Source organism: Protopterus annectens, chromosome 15.part0, assembly GCF_019279795.1.
Source record: "Protopterus annectens isolate FY-2018-M chromosome 15.part0, PAN1.0, whole genome shotgun sequence".
Lineage (NCBI taxonomy): Eukaryota > Metazoa > Chordata > Ceratodontiformes > Protopteridae > Protopterus > Protopterus annectens.
Window position 1 is genome coordinate 200884428 of NC_056749.1, and position 27468 is coordinate 200911895.

The window sequence follows — 27468 nt, forward strand, 5'->3', positions numbered from 1 at the left end:
TTATTTTATGGAGGGGGGAAGAAGCAGTAAATGAATTTTTGACATATATCAATACCATTACTGATTATTTCAAATTTACTGGTACCTACGATAACAAATCTATAAATTATTTGGATGTAACTATTTCTGTTGACCCTATTAGAGCATGTTTTATGTCGAGAATATATAGGAAACCTACATTCTCGAATGATTACCTGGAATATAACAGTTGCCACCCAGGACATATCAAGAAAAATATTGTAAAGGGACAAATGGTTAGGATAGCAAGAATGTGCTCTTCTGAAGAGACTTGTAAGAACGAGATAGCTTACTTAGTTCATCTTTTTATGGAAAGAGGTTACCCAACTTCTCTGTTACACTCTATTAGTGAAGGAGTTTTAAATGAATGGGGTAAGAAATATGTATCCTTATTGGGGAAACCTACTGAGAGTTCAAAAAATGAAATCGAACAAATTGGGGACAGTAATAAACAAAATTACACACAATCTATGGTACTGACTTATGGTTCCCAGGTGAAGGACAGCCAACAAATAGTTTGGAGAAATTTGGTGATGTTTAAGGGTAAAGAAAGTTTAATAGATGTTGTGGGAAAAAAAAACTTGTTTTGTGTTCAAAACTAGTAACAACCTTAAATATTTACTAGAACATCCCATAGAGACAAATGATATATACAGAGGAACTAGGAGATGTGGTTCTTGTGCTTACTGTTCATATATTTTAAATGTCGATTGGGTGGAGATAGGGACACCTAAGAGGAAAGTATATTTAAAGAGAGGCTCATGTGGTTCTAAACAGCTAGTCTATCTTTCTGTCTGTCAGAACTGTCAGCAGTTTTATGTTGGGAAAACTGAGAGAGTTCTGCGCAGACGCATATATGAACATCTTTACGCTATTAGACGCAAGGACAAAAACAATGCTCTTTATAAACATTTCAGGAATAATAACTCCTGTAAAACCTTCCACTTTGGTATTTTGGAGAAGCTAGGTAATGACCACAGGGGAGGTGATTGGAAAAATAGGTTGGAAAGGGAAGAGTTAAAGTGGCAAATAAGACTGAACTCCACCCATTTTCCAGGTATAAACGAAACATGTAGCATTATGCCTGTTTTAAAATACCATTCATTCAAGTTATAAAATATTTTTATATTATGCTTTTTAATAATGTTTTTTCATACAATGTTTTCATTAATGCACAATTTTTTTGTAAAAGTTTTTAACTAATGGCTTAGTAAAGTTTATATTAAATATATTAGGTAGTATTTTAAATAGTAAAGTATAGATGTTTAAAAGGGTACTTTTAAATGGATGAATTGTGAGTAGTAGAAATGTTTCTTTAAATAATGAGAAGAAAGTATTTTCATTGATTGGCAATTATTCAATCTGTTGTGAGATATAAAAGCACTTCTGGTTTTGTCATTTAAATGTTTCTGATGAACTCTTGTTACATTAGACGAAAGCGCGCTCAAATAAATTTACTTTTAAGGCACTTATAAGTGTTCATCTACAGTTTATTTACAGCTAATTTTAGATACGTTATACTGCTTCACTCGAGCGTTCCTTTGGAACTGTATTAAAATATAGATTGACTTCTGCAATAATTTACTTGACTGGTGGTATGGTAATTTTTTTGTGACTGCATTGGAGGTGACGGCTGTAATAAAATAACTTCCTTTGTAAGCTTCTTATGAAGAAAGTGGATATGGAGTATGTTGTGATTTCTAAACCAGGGGACAAAACAAGTTTAGATGAAGTAGAAAATGAATGTTAGGAATAAGAAGATATAAGAAGGAAAATTAAACTCTTCCTGGTTTGCCACTGTTGCATAATGGCTCAACAAAATGAGTATTACTATGTAAAATGATTCAAATGTAAAGGGATGAGGGTGTTATTGTGTACAACAGTTGGTTTCTGGAAACAAAATAATTTCTGTTTAGAAAAATATAGATCATGCAATGTACAATAAAAATATAGATCATGCAATGTATAATATTTGTACAAATCTGAACTCAACATTCAAGGTTTTATGGAGATATATACTATATTTTGTAAACTGTCAATGTATAAATAATTCAACAGAAACAGCTGTAACCCATACAATGCACACAAATGTTTTAAATATGTGACTACAGGACTGATGATGTTTTTAATAAGACATATGCAAGTTTACAATATGTTTATACAGTCTACCTATAGTAAATCCAAGACCCAGAAATGGCAGTCCCCAATTATGAAAACAGAAAAAAAAAACAGTGAAAGGGAGAATGTCAAAAAGTATTCTCTATAAAAGCTACCTTTTTGCAGGGGATAAGGCTCCCCACATCTCTCCCACACTTCAACGACTTAACATTTCATTGTCTCAAGTAATATTTTTCATACTATAACTTCTTTCAACTACTTACAAACTCTAACATATCCTTCACCAATTTCCTCACCAATGCTATCTATCATTCTCACTTACACAATACATAACTGTAATTATCATACAGACACCTGATTTTCTATGTGATTTTTGTCTCTATTTATTGTCAATGATATATATTATGGTTGTAGATAACTCTTTTCATCTTTGGTATGTGATAATGTGTATTTTCATTATACACTGTATATATATATATCTCTCACTAAGTGTAATTCTGACTTTATTCGCATTCATGTGCTGAGACTAAAACTGGTCAGTTGTGATCAGTGTTCTACCCTGGTAAACACATTTAAATAAATATACTTATTCTTCAAAAATACAATTCTTGTAAATTTATAATATGCTTATAAATTATATTTGATGAAGACGTCAATGCACCTTAAGCCTAAAGGACAGCAAATGTTAAACAAATTCACTTAATATAGTTGAAGCCTACAGGTATATTTTCAAAAGATATGACATGATGATGTAGCAGCCTTTTTTCAAATTACAGGTCATAATATACTTATATTTTAAGCAATATATTTGCAAGCCTGTTGTGTGATTATGCAATATGTTTGATGAAGGAGTCAATGCACCCCATGCCTTAAAGACTGCAAATGTTTAAAAATTTACTTAATGTAGTTGGGGTATATAAGAATATTCAATTTTTTACAGTTTTATTACTTTATTAAAGTTATATACAGTAATGTGAAAAGAAAGAGACAAATCAAAAGTTAACATTAAATAATATAATATAGTAAAATAATAATATAATATAGTGAAAATATAAACAGTCTAAATCAGCATATCAGTTGTCTGCATTTCATTCTTTTTTCCACAATTCTTCTTCCTGACATCTTCCTGACATCCACAGTTTTTAATTTTACTCCTTCCTCTCATTTTAATACATGTAATGCTTTTTTATATAGCATAGTGGCCAATTCCAAAAATTCATGAAACAAATGTGGAGATTCACATTGCCATTTCTGCAACAGCCATTAGACTCCAAAACATTACAAGCTAATCATTATTAACTTTCACTGGAACTAGTGCATTCATAAGGATATTTGATCTTGTTAAATTACAACTGTATGTACATAACCCTTTAAAATGAATTTATTTCTTATTTTCTGACAAAAATACTAATCCATAATCACATTCAAAAATATATGATACTAATATGCTTTGGTTTCTATTTTCAATCTCCAACAAGCTGATTTGTGTGCCTTATTAACTATTGTTATTTTATAACTTGTGAGATTAATTCTATGGATATATGTCCAAGTAAAATGCTTCCAGTATAAACTAGAGGAAGAGAAACTAACAAATTTCTAAATAAATTCCTATTCTTATCATCCTTTAAATCACCCAGATCACTGACATCAGGGAAGTTCCAGTAGTCTTTCCTGATATTCTTGTTATTACTTACAATTCTTTTCTGTGAAACCTCTCCTCCAAGTGATAGAGACAATGTAATTAAATACATCTGGAATATTTCTCTTTTCATCATTATTTAAATGATTGCTTATTTTCTGGTATATTTTCTCTTATGCTAACTATAGGCATATTTTCTGAAAATTCAAACTGTATTTGGTTGACAATTTGTTTATGGGCAATAGTTCATTTTTTTTTCAAATTTATTAACTCATGAATTATATTCCTATCTTAAATAACTTCCACACTTATACCATTTTGACCTTCTTTCTATAAAACCTAAAGAATGTGCTATAAGGACAGAGTATATGTTTACATTTTTAAAACTAGGAGTTATGAAAGTGTAGTCTGTAATATTCCTAAAAATGTTGTTCAAATAATAGGCATTATTTTTTTCTCAAAAATCACCATTTAAATAATATGTTAAGAACCACAAAAGACTACTGTTATGTATTTCAAACTGGTTACAGTTACAGTCCTTAATGGAAAATCACATTTGTTCATGTAGACATTTGTACTGACTTCGATACAAGAAATCTATTCAATATACAAGTGCATTAAATAATGCTGCTATAGCATAAGATTCAATGTCAGGAAAGCTTACTCCTCCTCTCTGTCTCTCAAGACATAATACAATATGCCATTCTTAGTTTTGTGCAGTGTCATAAGAAACAGTACTCCATTTTTTTAATTATGTCAATCATTAAAGCTGTTGATTATAATATGTACAATATGTTAGGGAAATTATAATTTTTGATTAAAACTAGTCTTTCTTCAAATGAAAAATAAAAGTTATTCCATTTGCTAATGAAATGCTTAGCTTCTTCCAAAGGCACTCAGAATTATTTTATATTATTAGATTTATATCCACTTGAGTTTTAATCCCTAGGAATTTTATCTTTCTTGAGTTCCAATTAAATTTGAATCAATCCATCCATACATAAATACACAACCCCTTCTTCCCATTTGTTGCACATGGAGTTGCACTTTCACATCAACAATAATAATCATCTAGTTCCAATGTTCAGAGCACCAGGTAGATATCCCTGCTATGGTTGTTCTCCCTTACCACACACGCACACGTGCACACACACACACACACACACACACACACACACACACACACACACACACACACACACACACACACACACACCTATGACTTATTTAGTGTGTCCAAACCACTTACTGCATGTCTTGGGAATTTTGGAGGAAACGGGAACACCCAGAGAAAACCCACATGAAATTGGGGAGCATATTCAGACTTCACACAGAAGGCAACCCTGACAAGAATTGAATTGAGACGCAATAATTCTACCCACTGTACCACTGTAACACCTAATTAAACTTGAATATTTAATTCAGTAAAGAGCCTGTTCATTGTTTCAATTTTATGTTTGGCTTAATTAATCTATTTGCTGTTTATTTAATTTAATATTGATATTCTAATTCAAACAATATTTTAAAAGAGTTTCATTTATTGTAACATCTTCTCTATATTAGAAGTTTATTTGTTTGCTGACTAATTATAAATATTATTACTTTGATTTCCATTAAATAACAATTTCCATCAGTTGGCTAGTTTAGCTAGCCTACTTAGTGATATTGCATAAGAGTATAATTTAAGCATTTCTAGGGCAGTTTTAGTTTTAGGATTTAAGATACCTTTGTATGGCTTGGATACGTTTTTGATAATTTCACTGTTTTTTGTACTACTTCTTTGCTGAATTAGTTTAGTTTTTTGTAATTAATCTTGCATTTTTAAAACATCTATATCCCATATTTTATATTTTTTGTGTCACTGGCTATTTAATGTCTCATCTATATTAATTCTGAAAAAGTCTTAGAGTATACTATCAATAACTTCACCATTATTATTAAATTATGCTTATTCTTCTACATGTGTCAAATTATCTAATTTAGTTATATATACTGGTATTATAGAAACCAGTTGAAAATTTCTTGAACCTATTTTTATCCTTAAACACATCATATTATGATCTGATAAAGGACAGGAATTAAATTAGCATTTTTAATGTTATTTTAGTATGACGTAATATACATTTTATCTATACAAGAATGGGTACTGAAAACATTAAAATGAATAAAAAAAAGTGAATTACTTCCTGTATAAACTATTTTTATCCTTAAGATTATTTTAAACTCATTTATTTAATACTTTTGCTGATGCTGTAAATTATATCTATCAACTTCTTAGCACAAGAAATATGGGCAAAGCAGAATTATTGGGGGCAAAACCAAAAACATGGGGGATAATGGCCCAAAAATAGGGACACATTTTAAATATTGATCTTATGAATTTAGAAAGTTGCTAGAATAAAAGGATTTGTGTTACCATGCATTTTGAAGGGCATAGCATTTGAAACTCAAATGTATGACATTATTTAGTGATTACAGTCTTCACTGATTAGCCAGAAAAGTACATTTTTTATGAGGAAGAGGTCAAAAATATGAGGCAAAAATCTGGATATTATGCAAAAATCTGGACAATTGAGAGGTATGGTGTAGCTCTTGATTTTTTTTTTTTTTTTGGTACTAATATCTTCATTGTTATACAATTATAGAATTAAAGCCCCCTGCTAAAATTAAACTACCCTTCATATTACATAGCAGATTATCTAAAAGTTCTCTTTCGACCTTCACCCCACTACCTGGTAACTAGTAAAAAAATTGCCAATATACAAAGTTTTTTTTCCTAAATTCAATAACCTTTGTTATAAACATTGCATTAATTATAACTCCCTTTCTCAAAAAAAAAACAATATAGATAGATAGATAGACAGACCGATGGCTAATTTTATAAAGTATGAGTAAATGTTTGTTCTACTAAAATATGAACATCTTTTTTCTTTTGGTTACCAGTGTTCCTTGTTTGGCTATGAAACTTAAAATACAAATCTAAACTAACAATGTATAGAAACGATCCTTATAAATCAATGGACACATCTTTTGCAACATAAAATGATAATCAGCAGATTTGTTTATCAGAGTATTATAAACCTTGCTGATTATCAAGTATCTGTATGAACCTGACAATATAACTGCTTAATAAAGATAATATTATTCAAACAAATATGCGATATTTTTTTTTGAGAAAACCAACCTCACAATTTATTAAATAGAAACTGTTTACTTTACTTCATTTGCCAAAATATCTAATATTCATATGAATTCCATTTTATATTGAAATTATTCCTCAGTATAGTCAAAAACGTAAATAATTTACTTACAGTAATAATACTGATGATAATAATAATGATGTGTCTTTTCTTTCTTTTTTATTCTCTTTTCTTTCTTTTACATTTCCTTTCATCTTTTTCCTTTATCTTTCTCTTCTTTCTTTTCTATTCCATTTTCCTTTGTACTTCTTCTCTGTTCTCATCTTCCTTCTTTTCCCCTTTTCTTTACACAACCAATAAATATTGAATTTAGTTTACATATTGTATCAAACACAATCCAACGGATTCAGAAAGATTGCCAGCACTGGAAGTAAGAGCTGTTGCAAAAAGGTGCTCTTACATGATATTGAAATTTGCAATTCAGAGACATGTTAGTTGTTTTTTAATGAGAAAAAAATGTCATTACTGGCTAACTTAACATTCAAAGATATGTTGGCACAATGAAGAAAGACCTCATTAATGTTAATTTGCATGTCTCTGAATCAGCCTTAACTACCACAAGTACAAATTAACACTTTCCTGCTATAGTTAGTAGGTGTGGCTCATGCATCATTTTAAATTTAAGCACTCTCCCTATTCAGTCTCCTAAATACATGCACACATTTAAACACACACACACACACACACACACACACACACACACACACACACACACACACACACACACACACACACACATCTCTTACCTACCCTGAATTCAAAATTCAAAGGACTTCAACGTACCTTTTCTTTTTTTGTCATTTCTCTCATAAAACCCAGATCCTTACAGTTAGTTAATACTACCAAACATCAAGGTTTCATTCTTCTTCTTCTTTTTCATCATCAACAACAACCATTTCTCCAAATTTTTACATAGAGTTGGGATGTCCCATCAACTGTCATCATCCTTCTCAATTCAATGCCACAGTGTTCTGTCATGTAATCCATCTCTCTCCTTGTTGTATACCTTCATTTCTTCTTGATTTCTTCCTGTCTGTTCCAAATATTCTTCACCAGATTGTCTTCTGCTTTCCTACACATGTGCCCAAACCACTTTAATCTATTCTCGTTGAGCTTCTCTCCAACTGTAGCTACTTTGGTTTCTGTTCTGATGTCCTAATTTCTTTGTCCACAGTGCACATCTTATCACCTGTCTCAGACACTTCATCTCCATCACCTGTAGCTTCCTTTACTGCTCTACTTTCACTGCCCAGGTTTTTTGGTTGCTCCACTGTTTTGTACACCTTACATTACAGCTTCTTTGGCATTCTTCTGTCACACACTATCCCTGACATTCTGTGCTAGTTGGCTGTAGTCCCTCTGATTCTGATTTGATCTCTTCATTCAGGCTTCCCTTCCCCTCAGCCCCCACTCCTAAATACTTCAAGCTCTTAATCTGTTCCAGTATTTTCCTTCTATTTCAATCTTCATCTTCTTTTGATTCCCCCATTTTCTGCCATGACAACTGTCTTGTCTATATTCAATTTCATCCCATATGCCTTCAAATTTGCATTCCATTCCCTTATCACTTGTTGATGATCTTGTTCACAGTCTGCTTGTAATACCATATCATCTGTATACAGCAGTTTTGTTGATCTTTCCCTCTAACCTGTTTGATAATGTAGTCCATCACCACTATGAACAGCAGTGGGCTCAGTGCTGAACGTTGATGCACACTCACTCTGGCTGGGAATGCCTCAATGAGCCTAAACACTGTTCATACTACTGTCATCAGGTTCTTGTATATAACTTGCACTAATCCTATCAATGTTTCCAGGACTTCAAACCATCATAGGACTTCATTCTTTTTATTTTTCTTAAAGTATAAGGTGATGCTTGACCTGTTGCTCTATTAAAATCTAGTGCTCCTCCTGGGTTTACCCTGAAGCCACCCCTCACAGGGAGACACCAACATCCTTCTCAACTGTCTCCAATTTTACAGGATAGTTCTGTTGTTGCTCCTTATAACTGTACAGTTCATTGTAACTGCTGACCCAAGATTTTCAGCTTTAAAACTTTGTTTTAGTAACATTTTACATGCCTTTAAGGCACAATATAAAGAGGGTCTATATTAGAACACCGAACATTTAAAATGTCAAGTGTTCTGATATCGACCTGTTTTTAGCAAACGCTGAAAATATCGAAGAAACAGAAAACCAAATTTTTTCCTAGGGAAAGAATTCTGTTGTCCGTTTCTGTTGCTTCAGTATTTTCAGCGCTCTGGTGGAAAGTTACGGGTCAGGTTCAGGAAAGTGTGCGATTGTGTGGACGTGAGGGTTAGGGCGGGTTAGGTGAGTTAGGGATTAGGATGTGGGTCAGGTAAGTGTACGATTGTGTGGACATGAGGGTTAGGGTGGATTAGGTGAGTTAGGGTTAGGGCGTGGGTGAGATGACTGTGCGATAGTGATGGACCTTAGGGTTAGGGTTTGGGTTAAGGTAAGTGGATAGTTAGTGTTGTATGTATAGTTTAGTGTAGGGTTAGGTGTAAGACTTTAGGTGTATGTGTGTGGATTGCTGTTTGCTTGGCGTGCTTGTGTTGTGTGTATGTGTTTTGGAACAGTGAATTTTTTCCCTAGGAAATAATTCGCTGATCTGAAGGTTCGATGTTTAGTATTTTCGATTGATAGGGTTTGATATTAGAACACTCGACATTTTGAATGTTCGGTGTTCTAATATAGACCCTACAAAGAGTATCCCTGATGTCTAGTGTTCTCCACCCCTAATACTGCAGGATTTTCTCCTTAGCCTAGAGGACTGTAGGTATGACAGCCTCCGCATGCACTCACGCGCACACACCCACATACATACACACACACACACACACACACACACACACACACACACACACACACACACACACACACACACACACACAGACACACATCCCCAATCACCCAACAACATTCACAAACACACTCACACATTCTCCCATACACAAACACACACGCCCCTACTCTCCTGTCGTCTAACTAAACCCCTACCATGGCTACCAATTCAGAGACACACACGTACGTGCATGCATGTGAGCACACACACACACTCTCACCTTCCAACACTCACATGTCTACATATACTGACAAATGCAGCCACAGACATGCACACAGGTACCCACTCCCCAACACTAACTGTCCACTAAACTTCTTAGGACATACCTCTGCCATGATGGGTGTAAATGAGCTTCTGGCTGTGTTTATTAACACAGGCAGCTGATTTTCCTTACACAGCCAAGAAATTCTTAAATGCCTTACTACATACATTTCCAGGGAGATCACATGTCTAATTATCATAGGATGCTGACATGGAATGTCTCATTAGCACTTAGCATGGCTGTAGACACAGCTCACCATGGTGCTGTACACTTCATGCTGAAGCGCCATGTTATAGCTGTCTCTGAACTGAAAATGATTACACATAGGTGTACACTGAGCATATACCTCACAGCAACCTTTCTAAATCTGGCCAGACATCTGATGATTAATAGAAACCAATATATCTACAAAGTTGTTTTATAACCTTCTTCAAAAAGTTAGAATGTATGTTTACAACTTAATATAGTGTATTCTGTCTTTGCACCTTAATTGTATCAGAATTCCTGAGATGATTGTAATAACAGTAAAGTCTACTGTCTTGTGGGGTATATTCATTATGTAGATGTCGTTTCTACTGTCTTATGGGGTATATTTATTATGTAGATGTCATTTATTATTATCCCTTTACAGTAGTAGGAAAATTAGGATTGCTGCCTTACTTTCCAGACAAGAAGAAAACTGGAAGAGACAACCTCTCAACTCTCCAGATTTTCACAGAACGTTCAGATTTTTGCCTCACATTTTTGGTCTGTTCCTCATAAAATTTGTGGTTTTATGGTAAATAACTGAAAACTGAAGTCACTAAATAATGACAGACATTTAAGTTTCAGAATTCATATCCTTCATAAGATGCATGCTTAAGCAAAAACAGTTATTTTAGCAATTAAATAAATTTATAAGAGACAGCTGGGCACTGTGAAGAAGGTTAGCCCAGAGAAATTCTAGTTCCAAAAACACCGTTTATTAAAATCAAATCAATCAGCTAAGTCAAAACACATAAATGCATTAACTGTGTTCACCACGTTTTCGTCTTACTCAAAAAAAAGACTTCATCAGATGTTTTAAACACCAAAATCCCATACGTTAAATACAATGTTCATTGACCAACAATTTTAACTAGCATCATTGTTTTTTGTAATTATTTCTTATGTCATAATTTTTTACTGAATTTTGGTTTTACTTTAATTAATTTTTGCAATAATGTGATTGGTTGTTTTCATTCTTTGTTATCAATGCATAAATGAATGTAAAGTTCAGAAATTAGATGTAAAATATAAAAAGAATTCACCAAAAATATTATATTTGTAATAGATAAATGCTATTTTTCTGAAAATAAAGACTTGATATGGCACAAATGTAAACACAGAAACCATTCTCTTACTGAGTGCTTATTTTTGATCTTGAGAGAGATACTGATCACAGTGTACTTGTCAGTTAGCTGTGTTACAAAAGCAGCAGAGCAATTTGTAAGAGCTAATATACTTTATGTGACACCTGGGTATTATGAAGTTCTTGGTAGGCTTTCTTTTAAATGATCACTTCTCCAAAAGAAAAGAATGTCCCTTTCATCTACTAAGCAAATATGATTCTGATGAAAGTTTCAGCCTCCTTCTTTATTTGTGCATTGCATATTATACTGAGCCACATTTTTTTCCTTTCCTTTTATTTTAAATTTGTATGCCTCAGGACACTGGTCAGCTGAAGAATGCTTTAAAAATACATGGAGCTCATATGACTGCATAAGCAACCAAAATAAAGCATTGTCACTGCAGATCAGTGGATATCTGCCAATCACACAATCATGAGCCAAACATTTATTTAACAAAAAAAATATAGAAGGAGAGTTTATATGTTCATAGGCATCCTCCATCAATGCTGCTTATTTCAACACTTTTGTTATTTTACTGCTTCTTACATTCTTTTTTAATAGTGTCCACTTTGAGGTCAGGTTTATTCATTTTTATTGAAATGTCCTGAATACTTGGCACTAGAGTTTGGATTTCTGTTTTTTTTTTCACTGAGGATTCTTGTGAGCTTACTTGTGAATGGTTCATCTTGAAGAGTCTTCTTAACAGTTATTTAAATGTAAATTCTGACAGGAAAATTGAGGTTTTTGAATGTTTCCTTTGAACTTTCATTACTAATTTATAAAATGTTTCTGAATAAACTTTACTTCAAAAGTTCCAGCTGGGTTGAAAAATCTGGCAGAGAAGTTGTTAGCTGCTGTTTACAAGTGCTCCTATCACTCAGCCATTTTGGCCAAGCACACCTCACAAGAGTATTTCCAGTATATGTGAGCTGGAAAGGTAGCAGCCCTTTCTCAATGGATAGGGCATGACACTTTTATGTACTAATGTGGTTCTACTTTTGCATCTCAAAATACTGAAATATCAAATTTCAGTATCTCGAGATGAGAATACCGAAAGTGCAGTTGTTCGAAACTGCATAATGACGAATCTGTGGTTGCCGAATTTGAAGTAGTTGTGGTGCAGTCTGTTCTGTGTAGTATTCTGTCTGTTTAAGATTTAATGGTTTCTGGGCTGTAAACATGGCGGTCGATGTGTGGTTATGTTCGGAGATTCAGGTAGGTTTGTACTGCGTAAGGGTTTTGGATAGAAATGTGTTTTGTTTTAATTTTTTGTGAAGTTTTAGGAGTAGGTCGGTTAGGAAGGTGAGAGTGAGTGAGTGTGTGTGTGTGTGTGTGTGTGTGTGTGTGTGTGTGTGTGTGTGTGTGTGTGTGTGTGTAAGTGTTGAAAGTGGTGATTTTTGTACGTGTTGTGTGTGCTTATTGTGGGTATAAGTATGACAGTGTGCAATGGGAGTGTAGGGTGCACAACAGTAGGTTTGTTGTTTTGTTTCATGGTAGTGCGACCTCGGAGTTGGTATACATAAGTAGGGAGGTGGGGGGTGCAGGGGGGCTTGACCCCTGCTTAAACATATAGTAATGTTAAGTGTTTTGAATTTGTTTGTTTTTGTGTTTTATGATGGGGATTGGGTCCTTTATTTTTGATATTTTGAACATCTGTGTTGTATTTTTTTATTTTTATGGATGTTCGTGATTCTGGTCTTGAGATTTGAAAGTAGAACCCCTAATGTAATCCAATGGTGTTAATGAAGATTTAAATAATTTGTGTTATTAGGGATAATCCACTTTTCACAATAGAAAATGGGAAATAATGTTATTAATATGCTTCAAGATGGTAAACTCTGGGGTGTGTGAAAAAGGACAGTAGAATACTAAGGTGTTAAAATGAAAGTAAATAATCATTCTGTCTGTCTTAAATGATAGTTAGATAAATTAATATTAAGACTTAGAGCGACTGAATGGAGGATGGTCAAAGTGAAGAAACATTTTTATTTGATGATGTATGTACTAAAAAACATAATTATTTCTGAAAGAATTCTATTATAATATACACTTGTTGAAGTATGACAGAAATGTGCCATAAGTTTAACAGACTGCAGACATACAGTAACATTGCTTGATGGAGTCGGGGCTCACAAGAGTATTATTAGAACATGGGAACTGGGGATTGAAATGCCATTGCCAGTTTGCAGGTCCATAACATGATTATATGCTATGCATGATTAATGGGGGAAAATAGTACTTTTACTAAGAATTAAAGCTTTTTACAAGTCTGATTGATGGCCATGGAGTTTTAAGCATGTCACTGTTAGCTGTTAAGATAAAATACTATAACTAATCGTTTCCTTTTTTTCTGTTTTGGAAGTAGAATATATGATGTCAACCAGTAGAGATTACACCAGTTCATGCTTGGCCTCCCTTTTCTTTATTAATGGAGGCAATGAAGCTACCAGTGAGCAGCTATATATATATATATATTTTTATATTTTGTTTTGTAAGTTCTATAAAACCAATAAATAATAATCACTGAAGTTACCAGCAGATTATGGTAACCATGTGCATGCAACTTTTATAACTGGGAAAAAAAGAAAATCCATAACTGTGAGATGTTAATTATTACATCTTTTACAATTTGAACTTAGGAAGATTTATGAATTTGTGAATTTTAACTTATGTGGCTTAAATTAGCATATTCATAACAGACTAAGAGTAGGAATATCAAAATATATATCACCCTCAAGGAATTAACTGTGCTGTAAACCACCAATGAATGACCAAAAAGAAAAAAACATAGCACAGAATCACGACTGAAACGTTGCTATAAACATGTAATTGAAAAATAATAAAGCAGAAATAGGTAAGTGCTTTCACACTATACAAGTGCTTCATTAGACCATACATAATTACTCATCCCTCAATCATTTAAATACAAAATGATTCAACAATCAACCAATAAAATAAAACAATACATTTAAATCAAATCAATTCAGCCATACAAAAATAAGCTTCAATAAAATGCTAAAATCATCTGAAAAGGTATCTGGTTTCAAAATGGGTTTTAAAGAGACCCATCCATTTAATCCAGTGGTTTATCAGCCTGCAATTTAATAATCCAATGTAATTCACTTGTCTCTGTAAAACATTTCCAGTCCTCTAGCACTTCTCTGAATCTTTTCTATAACCATAAAACCAAAATAATGACTCGCATCTTATTCCCAGATATATTTAGCTAATGCATTCCTAGAGTCACCAGTGCAGATACAATACAGATGTTCTCTAATTCATTCCATTATGGAACAATTAGTTTTCCCAACATAAAAACTCATATATGCCTTGCAACAAGCAATATAAATAACATCAGTAGTAGTGCAATCTGCTTGGACTCTAAATCTAAATAAAATTTCAGTCAAGAGGTGAATAAAAATATAAGATCTATCAATGTAGGTGCAATAACTGCACCTACCACAACTACACATCCCCACTATCTCAGCAGAACTGGATTTATGATCCTGATGTGCATCCTTATGACACAATTGCCTTTTTATGGATTTTTTGTTCTTAAAACTAAAAGTTGGTCTTTTAGCTATGAAGTCAAAGAAAACAAACACCACTGCGATAAAGTAAAGCTTGTAGACCAGCAAATATCCAAAGAAAAAAAAAAACAGCTTCACAGCATCAAATTGTGAAGTTTAATAACTAACATATACCAAGACAGTAATAACTAACATATACCAAGACATTTAATAACTAACATATACCAAGACATATACCAAGACATTTAATAACTAACATATACCATGACCATGTATTGGTATATGTTAGTTATTAAACTTTACAATTTGATGTTGTGAAGCTGTTTTTTTTTCTTTGGTCTTTTTGCTATGAAGCCATGAATGCGTGTTTCCATTAATAAAACAGGCCAGTTGGTCTTAATGATTTCACAAATACTACCAATGTCACATGCATAACTGAGAGGAACAGAAATTCCTCTAGTCTTATATTCACCACCTCCATGCACAATACCCCAAACCAGAACTACTAAAACGTGTATCTTGCAAATAATAGGGCTGTGCTCTGTCCCTTCTATGAAGAGGAATATCTGAGCACAACTTATCAACCTCCCTTTTAGTATATCCCCCTCTCTAAAAACTCACTACTCAAAGTTTCAAGTGTCCGTAGACACCAGCCTCTGAGCTATTCAGTCTAGAGGCTTGCATACCTTGTCCCTTCAAGATATTTTTAAAAATATATATGGGATGCATACTGCTCCAATGCAGCAAAGTGTTCTGCCTAAAGGGTTTCCTATATAAATCACTAGCAAAATTGGAACCCTCCCCCTCAGAAACAGTCACATCCAAAAATCAATAGTATCCCATGAATATCGATAGGTAAATTTGAAAAAAAGAGATTGTGATATGCAAATAATCCCACAAAGCACCATAATTGTTGTGGGGTCCCTGCCCAAAGCAGGAACACATCATCCACAAACCTCATATAAAACATAATGTGAACAGAGTATTCTGAGAGCCTAAAACATATTCCTGCTCCTACTTAGCCAATTGATCTGATTTAAATAGATTGTTTTATTTTATTGGTTGATTGTTGAATAATTTTGAATTTAAATGATTGGGGAATGAGTAATTATGCATAGTCTGATGAAGTACTTGTAGAGTGTGAAAGCAGTTACCTATTTTTGCTTTATTATTTTTTAATAAATTACATGTTTACATTAACATTTCAATCATGTTGCTGTGCTATGTTTTTTTTCTTTAAGAGTAGGAATATTTTACAAAGTAATGTGATTTATATAGAATGTTTGTAATAGCTATTACATCATTTAAAGATTGATGCATTTTAAGGAAATAATAAAAATATAAGGTTATATGGATTTTATTTATTTATCTATTTTATTTCACATTTGTTAACTGGGTTAGTCCAACTGAGTTTGCAAACTAACCCATTTTCAGTGGAGACCCAAGGGGAAAAGCCCCAGCAAACATAAGTAAAGATAAAGTGACAATATACAAATATTAAATATCAATCACAATACAAAATAATTGTAAAAACAAAAAGGTTATTAACTATTTGCATTGCATTGATAGTAAGCAACCCATTTTCATTTGAGACCCAAGGGGAAAGAGCCCCAGCAAACATAAGCAAAGATAAACATGCAGGACAAAAACTATTAAAAACAACAATGCAAATAGGAAATTCATTATAATGAGAAAAACAAAAGAAAAAAAATGAACATTAAGGGTTGCACTGATAGCAGTGGTCTAAATTTACTACATATAACAGTGAAAACAAAAGGATAATCATAGTTCAAAAGAAGAAAAATGTACAGACACTGATAGGAAGTGGGGGGATAAATAGTGTGGAGAATGGAGGGGGAGAGGAAGGAGGGGCTATAGTAGGGCTATAGTAGTAGAGCTGCGGGTTTAGGAGGTTAGATTAAGCAGAAGTTACTAACATTTATTTTGTCAAGAATTTAGTCTTAAAATTAAGGATTTAGTCAAGAAGCTGGAGATTAGATAAAAATGATATCTTTCAGTCTAAAAGATAAGGATGCTCTCGCTATCTTGTCTGGTGAACAATGGATGGAAGTGCAAGTTGTTTGCCTTTGGCTAATCTTTGGAAGTGATGAATCATAACAAATAGCAGCCTTAGCAAGTAGTGCACTATTGGTTTCAAAATCAAATAATGGAAGTCTGAAGAGACTTGTGAACGTGTCTCAAGAAGGGTGATTTATGTTTAGAAACTGCTTCAGCCTTGTTAGTTATTCTGACTGGCTGTCCTGGCTATTTGCTGGGCAGAAGATGAAGAAGAAGCAGAGGAAGAGACATGGCATGGACTGTCAGGCTGAATAGGCATGACAGCTGCACTCACGCATGCACATGTGTGTGTGTGTGTGTGTGTGTGTAATGTGAGCTGGATATTAGGTATGTTAGAGATACTTAATGGTGCTCTCAGGATGTCAGTCGCTGGTTTTGAGAAGTCTGACTTAATTATCTCTGGATATGAGACTGAATATAAAATGTGTGTGTAGGGGTGGGTGTCTCTGTATATGTGAGTTTTCCTGAGGAAACTACGTCTAGCAAGATCAGTAACAAACTTAGGCCATGTCAAAATCAATAGCAAAGAAACAGAGTGCTTAAGTTTGTTACAAACACCATAAACTACAAAACAGATCTGTTTCTAGGTATTAGACTAAGTCTTTGATACACAGCAGCAAGAAAATCTATGGAAGTTTCTTCTTATTGCAATGCAGGTATTTTGTGCCTCTCCCAGAAGAAGGAGGATAATATCTACACTGATGGGGGAGCACTGCTAGGTGAAAGAATTATCTGATATTGAAGCTGTAAAAAGGACATGCACACTCAAGTTATTACTTCAAAGAGACAGGAATGAAGTATGCAATATATTTCTACTAAAATATGTTTGTAGAAGTATGCTTCACAGTTTGTGGTCAAAATTTAAGACTTTTATGAAGTACCTGGAATTGAAAGTAGCACAGTTAGGGCAAGACAAGAGGGGCAACTGCCCCGGTTCAAAGTGTTAGGGGGCACAGTCAGTCAATCCAGATCTTTCTGTAATGCTATACTGGCTTTTAAAAGCCAGTATTGCATTTGCATTCAAACCTGAGCTCTACAACACTCTGTGTGTGGTCTAAACTGATGCACCTGCTTAAAAGAAAAAGATAAATAGTAGCAGCAGCTACAATTTAAAGTTAAAGCACGGGCACTGTAGTGCTCTGTGCAGGCAGTGTACATTAAAGGATGGCTGGGGAAGGACACAGAAACAGTACTCGAACCGCCAGATCTGGAGGGAGAGGGGCAATGTCGTGCATCGAGCCACCTCATTGCTTTGCTTATAGAAGAAGCGTCCAATTTTTTTTTTATGCTCTTGAATACAAAATACAAGAGTGGGGAGTAGACTTGGCATGGATCTAATTGTAATAAGCCGTTCATTTATTGGTCACCTTACTACAGTGAATGAACTGCATTTTTTTTTTTTGCTGTTCACTTGAAGAACAGAAGGGTTGGGGAGCTGGTTCATAGTACTGGCTAAACCAGGTATGCTTCTGGGAATTGTGCGTTGTGTCTTTCAGCTGATTAATGACAGTTTATAAGTAATTATGACGTGTGACCAACTGGGCATTGCTAGACTTGAAAAAAACATAAGACAAGGTGGTTCAAAGCCCCTAAAGCACTGATAGAATTAGTGCAGGCTATGTGTAAGGGTCCAATGGCAGAAGTACAAACAGTGTCCAGACTCACAGATGTCCTTCCAGTTGGAGTGGCTATGCATCAAAGTTCAGATCTGAGCCCACTGCTGTTCATACTGGTGATGTACCACATAAACAAATGGGCCAGAGGGGACATATTCACAAAGTTGCTGTATACAGGTGATGTGTCATTACAAGCAGACTCAACAAGAACTTCAGCAAATGATAGGGTAATGGAATGCACAACTGAAGCCATATGGAATGAAATTGAATACAAACAAGACAGTTGTCATGGCAGCAAATGAGGGAAATCAGAAAAAGCTAAGAACTGAGATAAAATGGAAAATAGTGGACCAGGTGAGCAGCTTCAAGTATCTGGGAGGGGTGGTTGAGGAGAAAGGAAGTCTAATTGAGAAGGTCAAAGCTAAAATCAGAGAAGATGTGGCCAACTGGCACAGAGTGTGAGGGGTAGTGTATGACAGAAGAATGCCAAAAAAAGCTGAAAAGTAAGGTGCACACAACAATGGTGTGACCAGTACTGCTGTATGGTACAGAAATATGGACAGTAAAGACAGAGGAGTTGAGGAATCTATAGGTAATAGAGATGAAGTGCCTAAGATGGGTGATAGGATGCACACTGTGGGACAGATGAAGACTTGAGAATGTAAGAGAAGAAGCCAAAGTAGCTCCAACTGCAGAGAAGGTCAAAGAGAACAGATTATGGTGGTTTGGTGACATGTACAGGAAAGCAGAAGACAATCTGGTGAAGAAGATTTGAGAGACAGAGGAAGAAGGCAAGAGGAAACAAGTGTGTACAGAAAAGATATAGATGGCGTGTGTGAGAGAAGACCTGCAACAGCCAGGCATGACCATGGAAGAAGGTAGAAAAGTGACACTGAATCAAGAAAGATGGCGAAGGTTGATGCAACACCCTGACCCCATACAGAAAATGGGAAAGGGGAGTTGATGATGATGATGTTCTGTGTGACAAACTTTCGTTCACTTATATAAAGGTCAGCATTTCTCCTCGATGGCCCATATATTAAAATGCTGTGATGTGAAAGTATAAAAACACTGCACAGGTGACATATTTGATCTTATATTACATGTGTTCTTTGAAGTATCTGCACTAAACTAAAATGTTCATATATTCTTGCAATATTTTAGAAATGTTTAGCTTCACTGTATAGACTCAAGTTGAATGTCATGGGATTTTTTCTGGCAAAGCTGCACATTGCTATAATATTTTCTGATCCTTATTTTGTACCATTTTCATGATGTAAAAGTTTGAAGTATAGGTTTTGTGACACCTACAGTAACATTCAAGTTTATTGATGAAACTTCTACGGACTGGGAATTTAAACACAAAGCATATTTGTGCCTGGGGAACAGATTTTACTTTCACTTGGTTTTCAGTTACAGCATAGTTAAGGGGCTAGTGTGTAAATCTAGTAGGCATAGCTCTCAACCTCTTGGCACAAAAAATCTGGACAAAGCCAAACATAATGGGGGACAAAGCCCCCTGAATAGGGACAAATTTTAAATATTGCTCTTATAAACTTAGAACATTGCTAGACTAAAAGGTCAAGTGTTATCAGCCATCTTCTGAAGGATGTGAAGTCTGAAACTCAAATGTCTATCATTATATAGTGAATTCAGTCCTCACTGATTTGCCACAAAAATCCAGAAAACCGCAAATTTTATGAGGAACAGACCAACAATATGAGGCAAAAAAATTGGACAGTTAAGAGGTATGCTAGTAGGATTTGTATAAACTATCACAGAGATAACTGTTAAGGTAAAAAAAAATCAACTTCATGTAACACAGTTCAGCAGAGCAGAATAATCTCCTTCAGTGGAAAAAAAAGGCAACACACATGTGGGAGACTAAGTAACCACAATCTTATCTTCTCAAACACAAAAAAATTCATTTTTTTATAGTGCAAAAGCCTTTAAGCAAAACATTTTATATCTGCTGAACTATAGCCACTGACATATTAAAATTGAACACCTTTTGCATTATTTTGCTTACTAAGAATTTGTAGAATCCTTACCTGTGCCTTTCCTTATTAGGCACACATTCTAGTCGTTAACACTGGAACTTTCTATGCTAGCAAAATTCACATTGGCCATCAGTATCTATATTGAAACAAAATGGATTCCAGAAAGAAAAAAAATATTATGTATACATTGAACATGTTTCCCACCTTACACATCTCCTGTCACGTGAAATTCTGAAACAAAGCCACTATACTGATCTACCTCTTGAAGTGCTACTTTGAACTTTCACTCAGCATGTGTGATGAGTATCTCTTGCCACATATACAAAACTAATTCAGTACTTCCTCTTAATGTTACATTTAAGACATTCCCACATACTTAAATTATCTGAAATACATATTTTCATGTCTGTCTTGTGGTTGCATCTTAGTTTTATAAGTAACTAGTTCATGCAGGGTGCTTGCCTGTAATGGGGTAAGGTCAAGGGCCTTGCTCCACACAGCACAAAGCTTACATGGGAAATATGATACACAGCAGCAATAAGTGGAAGGGCATTTGAAGATCCGGGGGCTCACTCCAAACTTGCTTATATTGCCCACTGGCTCTGCTATATGTGATTCGTATGGAGACTAATGACATGTATTCAGCCAGTACTAGGTGATCTTTTCCCTTCTTGCATCTGTTACATCTTAACTCTATGTGCTTTTTAAACATATACAGCTCCTTGCAACCTTCTATATGCCACATCCGTGAAAATATGAAGTGCTCTCAGTTCTAAGTGGGCTCTCCCCATGCTTGTAGTCCTGCATCTGAAAACAATTTATAAAACGTCTACTGTGGTGCAGTTTTTTTAATTAATTTAACTACTCTTTATTTAAGGTATCACACTAAGTTTTATTTATCCTGGTATTAGTATCTGAGTAGGAATGCTGGCAACATCTTATTTTCTCATGTCCTGTTATTTCAGATCCCATTTCACCTACTGAGAGTGGTACATGATTAGATTTGTTTAAAAACATGTATGCATATTATGTGCTTGCTTGCCTAATGTAAGTATTTATGCAAATAGTGTGTTGGTTCTTTTCTGCCAGTCCATAGTCATGTAACTGCAAAGTAAAGTGAGCGAATAGTTTTATAAAGTCCCACTCATCCCCTTTCTCAATGGTTATGCAGGTCAGAGTTGCCTAAGAATGATGCTTTAAGCCACAGAATTTTGAAATGCTTAAAACTAGTTACAGATACTTCACAATCTAAATACTATAGTGTATGTCAGCCTCCTTGTAATATATATATATCTCATGAAGCCTAAAGCCCCAGTCTCTTGTGTCTGTGGGTTTATTATTAAGCCTTTTGATATGATGTGGTATCAGACGGTGGAGAAATATCTACCGAATTTCAACTTGCAAGCAAAGGTTAAAAATGTTATACAGAGTATTAAACACTGGAGTTTCTAGCTTGGCTGAGTCTTCTTGCAGTTTTTACCAAATTTGAATTTGAAAACATATGTATGCAGCAGTTAAATATAAGTCTCATTGAAAAGGTGGCTCTTCACCTTTCCCCAGAAATATGGCTGAAAATAGATTTGGTTTCAGAAATGTAATTAATTCTTCAATTGGATTAGCGAAAAGGCCCAAAAACATTCAGTGTGTAGCATCACTACATGTTATGAAAAAGATGCATAAGAATTTTAACTCTCTCATTTTTCTTGAAGAAGAGAAAGGTAAAAGACAAACAATCAGATAGAATCTTAGTAATTACTGCCAGCCTAAAAAGAACTTAACATTTATAAGGTGTTTGTTTTCATAAGTGCAGAATATCCTGCTGGGGCTACAGATGCCCACATTACTGAGATAAGGCATGGAGCAAATGACTGGTCATTTTGTGAGCTGAAAACTAATTTGTGGCATCAACAATGATAAACAAGGGACACATTTTCAGAGAAACAAACCTAATTTTATCAATAATTACACAGTTAAAAAAAATTACTGATGAAAATCAGTATATAAAATAAAATGAGAACCAAATAATAAGGTCAAATGAGAAATAATGTCAGGAAATTTTATAAAAGTACTGGATATGAAAAACAGTATCACATGGCACATAATTTTTATTAATGCTTGGCGTAGGTAAACCAAAAGCATGAACAAAGATACAGTCTAGCTTGAGATCAATTCATCAGAATCTGCTAGAAAATTATATTTCTCAAATATGTGTAAAAACAAAAACAGATCTTTTCAAAATAATTTGCATTGTTTTTTTTTATCAGAAAGGTGAATATAACTTGTCTGCAGATGCTGTTGAATTGAAAAATGTTGATACAGTAAAACCTGAGATATATCATAAGTAAAAAAGACACTGGTTTCAATAACATGTGGACAGAAATAGTAACAATTAACTGGCAGCATGTCAAATTTAAACCTGCTGTGTACTGCCTTAAAATAAAATATTTTCAAAGGTTTAGTACTGGAAAATAATTTGAGAGAACTTGTGTACAATGCCAGCCCGCTATAGCTATCAGGTGACACATTTCGGTCAAAATTTGGTATTGCAAGTCTAGGACATCGGTATTCATTTTCAAATCAATGCACTTAAAGAAGTTAATTGCCTTAATATTTTTGGGCACATTGCTTGGAGAAAGAAGCAATGGTAAAAAGAATTCACAGTAAAAGAACAACAGCTATATCTACAAAGAACCACTCAAACAGTCATTGTGTTATCTCTGATATGGTGAAGAATCTCAACAATGATATCATGCATGATTATCATGATTTGTTTATTGGCTTCCCAGGAGAATGTTATCTATGAATAAGACCTGATGCAATGACACTGAATCATACTCCAAGAAAACTTCCTGCAGTTCAATGAAATAAAGTTGAACAGAAGTCAAAGAGAATGGAACTGATGTTGGCCACCTAACCTGGACCAAAGCACTAAAGGCAGAGGTGTGTCCATATTCATTAAGGATATCCACACCTCCAGGCTAGTGACTCAGCATAATGCATCCGAGATTATCCAAGTGCAACTAACTTTGGGCAAGACTGCAATCCAAATTGTAACTTATTACAGATCGGCCACCATGCCCCAGGATTCCCACTCCTCATTTCTTGACACACTGGAAAATATTAGGGTACAACCCAACATCCTAATAATGGGCAATTTCAACTACCCCACCATTAACTGGGAAAACTACTCATGTACCAACTCTTTTGCTCAACATTTTCGGGAATTCATAATCCATTGCCTTGGATCAACTTATCCACACCCCCACCAGGGGCAGCAATATCCTAGACCTGGTCATTACCAACATAGGTGACCAGTGTTTCACAAAAGAGGTCAATTCTTCGTTGGTCAGATCCGACCACAAGCTAATCGCCCTAGACATCCACATCCTGCCCCACTCCCATTAGGGAAACTACCCTAAAAAATGTCTCCAAAGCCAACTTCATGCTTCTTAAGACAGAAGTGGCAAACTTCACGACACCCATGCAGATGGACAATAGAGGCACTACTGCTGAATCCTACACAAATGCACTTTATAAGCACTTACACAAGTGCATGGCTCGTGCTATCTGTAACAGAACCAAGATGCTATCCTGAAAAAAAAGGAAGCCAATCTGGTGGTCCCCTGCCATAAACAAACTCTACAACAGAATAAAGAAACTGTTGCAAAAAAAGAGTAAAATATCATGATTGGAGGAGCTCTCTGGTCAGCCTCAGTAAGAAGCTGAGATCCCTCATAAAATCCTCCAAAGCTAGTTACAAAAACAAAATTGCCACTGATTCTAAAGACAACCACAAAGCATTCTATAGCTATGTCAAGAATCTCAATGGCAACACCCAGATCTGCTCTGAGTTACAGCACAATGGCACGAAATATACAGAACCAACTGATATTGCAAACATCCTGGCAGATAGGTTCAGTGCTAACTTTACCCCCCTCTCACACCCTAAAGGGCCCATCTCTATAACGGAAGAATGCAAAGTTCTTGTAATCATGGCTACACAGGTAAAAATCACACTCTCCAAAGCCAAGAACACAGCATTCATGGGACCTGACAACATCCCAGGCTGCGTTCGGAATGAACTGCATAATGAATTGGCACCTCACCTAAGCACCATGTTCAATCATAGCCTCACCTCAGGCTTTGTGCCCACTGAATGGCGCACAGCAACAGTTATCCCACTCCACAAAGGGAGAGCCACCACAGACCATGGGAACTACCACCCCATTAGCCTAACAAGCCTGGTCTGCAAGGCCATGGAATGTATCATCATGGATCTTATACACAAAGACATTGGTAATCTCCAAACTCTGGACCCCACCCAGTTCAGGTTTGTAAAATACAGATCATGTCTCCTAAACCTGATAGACTTCTTTGAAGCAGTCACCAAAGCCACAGACGAGGGTAAGGTGGTTTACACAGTCTATCTATATCTCACCAAGGCTTTTGACACCATCCTCCACTCTGGAATTATAAATAAACTCACTAAACTAGGTATAAATCCCTATGTCACAAGATGGGTTGCCAACTGGCTCACTGACAGAACCCACACTGTGAAAGTAGCAACCCCAAATCTGACTTCAGACCAGTGACAAGTGGAGTACCACAGGGTTCAGTCCTGGGTCCTCTCCTGTTTGATATCTACTTTTCTGAAGTACAGGCTAACACAGAAGGTCTTTGGCTAATGAAGTTCGCAGATGACTGCAAACTAGGAACCATAATTGAAACTCCTAACAATGTGGACATCCTACAAAATGGCCTGATGCAGACAGATGCCTGGTGTCAAAGCTATGACCTCAAGCTAAATGCCAAAAAAGTGCATTGTCATCCCCTTTGGTAAAAACTCTGTACCCATGAGCTACCACATAGGTGGTAGTCTACCTAAAACCAAAAGTGTGATAAGAGACCTGGGACACAGGTGGACAGTAGTCTCTCCTTTGATACTCACATTGCCACAGTAGTCAGGAAATCCTTCTACATGGCACACCTCATCACAAAAGGTTTCTCATCCAGGAAAAAAGAGGTCATTGTTCCCCTCTACTCATCACTCATTAGACCCATTATAGAGTACAATGCCCCTTTTGGTATGTACCTCACAATACATCTACAACAACTGGAAAGGCCAAGGAAATACCTCACAAAGAGGATTACCAGCCTCAAACAGATGCCCTAAGTAGACCATCTAAAAAAACTCCACTTTTACTCCGTCGCATATCGCCTACTCACAGGTGATCTCTGCCTAACATACAAAGCCATGTCAAACCCAGAGCTGTTGGACATGCTACACTTAAAGAAATCTGAATCCCTCCAAGCTACATGCTCTAGGGACCTAAACCATGTCACTACAATAAACAGAACATGCTGGAGGCATAGATTCCTGTACCAGAGACCCCCATACTCTGGAACAAACTACCTATCTATATCAAACAAAGCTCCTCATTAGCACTCTTCAAGAAAAATCTTGATGATTGGATGGGAAATAGGAAATTCACCCCGGGGATCACCTCTGTGGCTCTGCTGAATAGGAGCACAGGAAAATAATTTTCCTGAGTGGTGAAAGCCAGGGTACCTTTTTGGCTAGGCTTATATAGGCCCTAGGGCTAATAGCCTAGTACCTACCTATGAACCTATTATAAGGCGTGAGAGCCAAAAGAATGGTGTTAGTAGGGTAGTCACTGCTTTGGAGAAAGAAAACATTCACATTTATACTGATTATCAAGATCAGAAGAGAGTGATTGAGAGACAGAGCATTATCCATTCTTCAGTTGAATGAGTGGGCTCAAGAGTGCCACTTGTTTTAAGTTTTCATAAGTGCTAGATGCAAGCCAAAGTTTCTGCAAAAATAGCTAAATGAACCTTGCGTAAATGGTGTACATTTAATACACTACCAGGAAATACAGATTCCTTTAACTTCTGTTTAGTATTTCATCGGGATTCAGTACCAAAGGTATCCAAAAGTGCTATCACCAAAGTAACTGAATGTCTGGTATACGATCTATACACAATTGATAATATATCAATGTGAGGCAGATAGAACAGCATGATAAGTATCTGATACAGTTATTGAATCAAATATAAAAGTGTAACTTCAAGCTAAATGTGAGCAAATTTAATAAAAGAGTGACAATTCTGAAATGCATGGGTTAGATTCTAACTACAACGGGTCTAAAATCTTGATCCACAAAAAAATCCAGGCAATAGGATATTTGCTAAGGTTAGAAGATAAGCAGGCATTACTGTAGTTTTCTTGAATGACTCCATATCTTGCAGACTTTGTACTTAATATTTTTGAGAAATTGTACCCCTAAAAAAAATGTTAGAGCAAGATATAGCTTGAGAATATAACTTTGAAAAAGAAGAGATTTGAAACACTTAGAAACTAGTTAGAGATGTTTCAGTTTTAAAATCTATGATGTCAATAAGTACATTGTATTTCAGTACAGAACTCAGCAAGGTTAGACCACAACTTGTGTTGGTGTGTTATTTATTATCTCTGCTGTTATAACAGTTAGTATAAGAAAGCAGTAGGGGTATGGAGTGGGGAGCTTACCCACTGCAAAAAAAAAATTTTTTATTCAAGGTATACAACTGTCTACTCGTACTGCCTACATCGTTATTTTTCCATTGCTAGCTGTAAGTCAGTTTCCTATATTCAACCAATTTTATTATGCTTATTGTAAGCTGCATTTCAACATAACCCATAAACATTCAAAAGCTATTTCGCATCATGACCTCTCAGGAATGTCGTTGCTAGCACCTTATTTTCTAACT

At 35.2% G+C, this 27468-nt stretch overlaps 1 protein-coding gene across 1 annotated transcript in view; it reads right to left on the reverse strand.

The window, feature by feature from the left end:
• LOC122790120 (adrenodoxin-like) overlaps positions 1-27468 on the reverse strand; it is a 321113-nt gene that overhangs the window by 171116 nt on the left and 122529 nt on the right. The window lies entirely within an intron of this gene.